Genomic DNA, 6,000 nt, shown 5'->3' on the forward strand with positions numbered 1-6,000 from the left:
TGTGCTGTTTATATATATATATATATATGGTTGTCCCTTTTTTCCAAATTTGTCCTCTTAGAGGAAATAATAAATATATTAAAACATATCTATTATTTTTTGTTCTGTTTTATTTGTTTTAATGAATAGATTTACTTTCAATTATTTTACCTAAAATTATCTTCAGCTACATACTATTAAAGTACTTAATAATTCAGCATATCAGATAATCAGTAACTAAAATTGTTTTTAAGTAAAGGTAGAAATGAAATGGACATGAAGGCTCTAAGGCTTGAATTTTAAAATCCTTTATTTTGGTAAGTTTAATTTACTTTATAAAAATGTTTTCCCCTATTTATTTTAAAATCCTCATATTTGGTAAATCAGGTACAAAGTTTAAGTTGTAAATCTGGTACAATAATATTAGTGTTGAGAATATTAGAGGACATTTACTCCAACTGCACATCCTATCATCCAATTCTGTTTACAACTTCATCTCAAATTTTGCAGAGGATGAGCAAACCAGAATAAGTAATACAATTGAATTTCTAAATTTTATCTGGATATTTCATTTCCTTGATGTGATTGCAATGGAAATTATTTATGATAATTTTTTCTTTGGGAAATGTTATTCAGTTGTTACTCAAAAATATGAAGCAGAATGTCAGAAGATAGTTTTAACCTATAAGAATTTCTACAGTGATAGAAACATTTTATAATCTGTTATGTGCAATGTGGTCATCACTAGCAGTGAATGATTATTGAGCACTTGAAGTGAGGTTAGTTCAAATATGTTTGTGTGTTTGTGTGAGTCTCTGTGGTGTCCATGACATGTCTTTCTCTATTATGTCTACAGGGAAGCATCAGAAAAGTCCAGATATTTTGATGTTTTTAGAGTATCACGTCATCATCTTTGGAGGACACATTGCCCATCTTCTGATGCTTGCTACTTCTCTAGTTATGCAATAGTCATTTGTGGATTAACTAAATAGAAGAGCTTATGTTAGATCTTTTCATTTACCCCAGTCATATCCAAAATGAACAGTCAGTTCTTCAAAGGGCTTAAATTTCTATTTTCAACCTCATTTCAATGGCCATCAGTGTTCATCATGCTGGTATCACCATCCTATGGAGGCAGACACTTTGAAGCAGTCTGAAATTTTGTGAGCTGAAACACTATTTCAAACCTGTCTTAATGGGACAGAAACCTAATTAGCACAGAAAAGAAATTGAGACAATCTAGTCAGTCTCCTATCATTATAAATATGGAAACTTATGTTTAGTGAAATAATGTATTTATCCAACAAGATGAATATAAATGCTTCCATCTGATATTATTATATAATTGATTCTCCTATATCCCTTCTAATCTGTTTATGTTTGCCACACCAGATTTCAAGAAAAGGATTTAACAAATGGCTGAAGAGAATTTCACAGTTGTTACTGAATTTATTCTTTTGGGACTGACAGACCATGCTGAACTAAAAGTTGTGCTTTTTCTGTTGTTCTTGGTGATTGATTTCATTACCTTGGTGGGAAATCTAGGCATGATCTTCTTAATCCAAACCAGTCCCAAACTCCACACACCCATGTATTTCTTCCTCAGCTGACTTTCTTTCATAGATGACTGTTATTCATCAGTCATTGCACCCAAAATGCTAATCAACTTCTTTGTTGTGAGAGAATCCATCTCATTCTCTGCCTGCATAGTGCAGCAGAAGGCTTCTTGCTGTCAGTGATGGCATATGACCACTATGTGGCCATTGTGAAAACTTTGCTTTACACTGCAGTCATGTCTAAGAAAAAATGTGTACTGCTGGTCATTGGGTCATACACAGGTGGAGTGATTAACTCACTGACACACACCATAAGCTTGGGGAGACTGCCCTTCTGTGGTCCGAATGCTGTCAGCCACTTCTTCTGTGATATTCCCTCCCTGCTAAAGCTGTCATGTTCTGATACTTCCATGAATGAACTGCTGCTATTAACCTTCTCTGGCATCATTGCATGGCCATCTTCTTGATTGTGATCATCTCCTACATGTTCATTGTTGTTGCCATCCTGAGGATCTGCTCAGCAGCAGGCAGACAAAAAGCCTTCTCCACCTGTGCCTCTCACCTGACTGCTGTGACCATATTCTACGGTACCCTAAGCTTTAGTTACATTCAGCCAAGCTCCCAGTATTCTGTAGAACAGGAGAAGGTGGTCTCTGTGTTCTATGCACTGGCAATTCCCATGCTAAACCCATTGATTTACAGTCTGAGAAACAAAGAGGTAAAGGATGCTGTGAAAAAGGCCATAGAAATGAAGAATTTCTCTTGTTAATTTCTAGTCACTATTTATCCTACAATATTCCACCAGTCAATTTTCCACTTGTTAACATTCACAGGAATTCAGTGAATTCTAGAATTTCTAAGGATTGTTCAAATAATATTATTCCACAAACTCATCTTTCCTATGAGGAAACACGCCTAGAAAGTGAAAGGGACAGTGAATAGATGCATTTTAGAAATAGTAATTTAAAACTCAACTCTTAAGGTCCTAGGCCATTAATATTTGAATCTATCAATCAATCTGATGGAAGTGCATGTATATTTTCTAATATTTGGATTACTGAGTATATATGTGTATGTTTCATTTTAGAGTTATATAGGGTTAGAACTTTTTCTAAGGAAAATGTTTTTAAAATAATTCATAAAATTAAGAGATCTACTGGTCTTTGTTCTTAAAATTTAAATTCAATTATAATTATTGGTAAATTTCCAAGTTAACTGAATTGGAGGGTTTGATTCTAAATGTGATTTCTACCTACTAGTTATTTCCCTTCTTCTCTTCCTGTTTTTAGACCGCAGTGCCCTCAACAACAAAAAAGGAGTTGGGAGCAAATGACCATATTAAAATTCTCAGCTTGCAATAAGGAATCTACTTTAAAAATGTTTAGATGCATGTCTAAAATGATACAAAATTAATTTTGGAGGAGACAAAAGTTAGTACTCTCCCCAACTGTCCTTTGAAGAATCCCCTTTAACTTCATCTAAGATTATGACACACACACACACACACACACACACACACACACACACACAAACACACATCTATCCAGAAATCTTCAAATCTGATGCCTCCCCAAGGGTTCAGACCTTCAGTTCTGTACTGATGGATTTTTTGATTGGGTACCTTCCTATCATGTTAAAAATGATTATGTATTGCCAAAAGTGCTGCGGATAATATATTTATCTTGCAAATAAAATTTATTTATAGTATCCACATTTTTGTTCATTTTCAAGTCTCTGTTAACAGCTGATAAAATTGGAAGGGATCTGACTCAACGATCTCTCTTCTCTTCTGGTTATCTGATCTTCCTCCTGTTCCATTGACCTAAGTTTTTATTTCTGTGATACTATTATACTCTCTTCTTCCTAATATGTCTTGGCATCTAGAGAAAGTAGTATTTCTCATTTTGTTTTTAGAAGACTTCAGCTGTTTCTGAGCCCTCATTTTCATATAAATTTGATGATTAATGCATTTTCTGGAAAATTTTCATTTCTAACGCACTGGTCAGACTAAAAAAGAATGTGCTCTGCATTTTACAGGTTTGTTTAGTCCTCTAACCCTAGTTTCAGTTCCAAAATCATCTCACATTGGAAATCACTCATGTACTTTTGTAGTTTCAAATTTCATACTTGTCATCTTAGCATTGTTCACCAAAGCTTTGCAGATTTCCTTTGCCCCATTAGGGACTCTGTCTTAGGGAAGTTTGCCCCACAGTCTATCTCAGAATAAGCAAATAACTGCAGACAAAAATGGTTAAATATTCTTTGTTGTCTTGAAAAAAGTATCTGCATTTGGAATTTGAATGCATGAAAAAAGTGTTTTCACACTTCATTGATGCTATAAAATACGATTTTACAAAGTTATGAAAGTTATGTAGCTTTTTAAGGAGAAATGGAATTGAAATCATGGAGAAATAAAGCAAATTAAATAATACTTTAACTTCTTTCTATTTATTCAACATCATTTGTTTCTTCATAATTTTCTATGATCTGTGAGGTAAACTGTGAACCTCGTACATCTGTATTCTATTATTTCTGAATTCCTCCTAAATTTCACAACAGCAATGTCCTATTTATTTGCTGTCAAAATCAACTCTCCTAATTATTCTCATGTCTGTTCTTAGGAGAGAGCAAAAACTGAATTTTGGATCCTATAATGGACAATGACTTTTAGTTTTAATTTTTTCCTTTTTTTCAAGTCCAAATAAAGTGGGGACATGAAGAAAGGAAACTGCAGCGCTGTGTCAGAGTTCATCTTCCTGGGGTCATCAGACCTCCCTGAGCTGAGCATCTTCCTCTCCCTGGTGTTCCTTCTCATCTATGGAGTCACAGTGATGGGCAACCTGGGCATGATCACAGTGATCCAGGTCAGCTCTCAGCTTCACACCACCATGTACTTTTTCCTTAGACACTTGTCCTTTGTGGATTTCTGCAACTCCACCATCATTGTGCCTAAGATGCTGGCCAATATCTTAGTCAAGGAAAAAGCCATTTTCTTCCAGGGGTGTATGGTACAATTCTATTTGTTTGGCATGTGTGTGATCACTGAGATCTTCTTATCGGCTGTGATGGCCTGTGACCACTTTGTGGCCATCTGCTACCCACTGCTCTACATGGTTATCATGTCCCAGAATCTCTGTTTGGGACTGGTGTCTGTCTGCTATCTCTGTGCACCAGTGTGTTCTCTAATTCACATATGTTTAGCTCTTGAGATCCCATACTATAGATCAAATGTGGTTAACCACTTCTGTGATTTGCCCCCTTTGTTAGCTCTTGTCTGCTCTGATGTGTCTATGAATGAACTGGTGGTGTACGCTATGACCAGTTTCAATGAGATCATCACCGTCGTGACCTTCCTCACCTCCTATTTGTTTATCCTCATCACCATCCTGAGGATGTGCTCTGCAGAGGGAAGGCAAAAAGCCTTTTCCACCTGCACCTCCCACCTCACAGCCATCATTGTCTTCCATGGAACAATCCTTTTCTTTATTGCAGGCCCAGTTCTGACTACAGTCTGGAAACTGATAAAGTGGCCATGGTGTTCTATGCTGTAGTTTCCCATGCTGAACCCCCTGATCTATAGCCTGAGGAATAAGGATGTGAAAGCAGCACTCAGGAAAATTTGGGCTCCAAGATATCTTCTTAGAGAATGTTTCTTTTAACAGGACTCAAGTTTCCCAAGTGGAGGGTGGTGGAGGGGTGAGTAAATGGGTTGCAGTGTTAGAATGGAGAGAACAGTCAGTTGCTAGGTCGTTATGAATGAGTCCTTTTGTTTTGCAAATTTTGTGCCTTTTCAAGTTCCAGACATAGGACTGAGAATATTTCAAAGTGTTAATCCCATATTTTGCTTTTCTTCAATCTGTTTTGCTTTAACTGGATGTGGGAAATAGCACTGCTAGCACACAGGCATTTAGTTTGCTATAAAACCTTCATAAATCTAATGAGTAACTCAGGAGAATTAGACCTGGTTTCTGTATCTGCTATGGAAACTATGATTCTTTTCAAAATTATATTCTTATTTTCCACAAGATATATATTTGCAACTGTTTGTATAATCATTATTATCAGTAGTAGCATTTCTGATTTGTCTCAATTTATGTTTTCCTTTTTGTCTTCATAGTTACTCTAATATCTAACTGTAGTGGATCAAATTATTCCTGTGGCTTGTAAGTGGACTTCTTAGTCTCTTCTCATGTTCTTTGCATGTCTTTGTTCTCTGAGCTGCCCTTTCTTCCCCCTTTCTCAACATGCCTAAACCACACCGCTCTACTCAGTCACAATTAACATGCACCGATTGAGGCTTTAGCTGTACTTCCATTGCGTTTCATGTGAGTTTCTACATTACATTTCCTTTTTTAAAAGAAGATTCTCTCTGTCTACCAATAATGAGCTCGTGAGCTTGAGTTCATGAAAACACGGGTTGGTGTTTTGATCATAATTTTTCATTTGGTGAGTAATTTGAATTCTC

At 36.0% G+C, this 6,000-nt stretch overlaps 2 pseudogenes; both read left to right on the forward strand.

Annotated features, from left to right (window-relative positions):
• The first annotated feature begins 1,394 nt into the window (after positions 1 to 1,394).
• LOC119517546 lies at positions 1,395 to 2,304 on the forward strand (annotated as a pseudogene).
• Positions 2,305 to 4,249: 1,945 nt separating this feature from the next.
• Positions 4,250 to 5,194, forward strand: LOC119518097 (annotated as a pseudogene).
• The last annotated feature ends 806 nt before the right edge of the window (positions 5,195 to 6,000 follow it).

This window comes from Choloepus didactylus, chromosome 21 (genome assembly GCF_015220235.1).
Source record: "Choloepus didactylus isolate mChoDid1 chromosome 21, mChoDid1.pri, whole genome shotgun sequence".
Taxonomy (NCBI): Eukaryota; Metazoa; Chordata; class Mammalia; order Pilosa; family Megalonychidae; genus Choloepus; species Choloepus didactylus.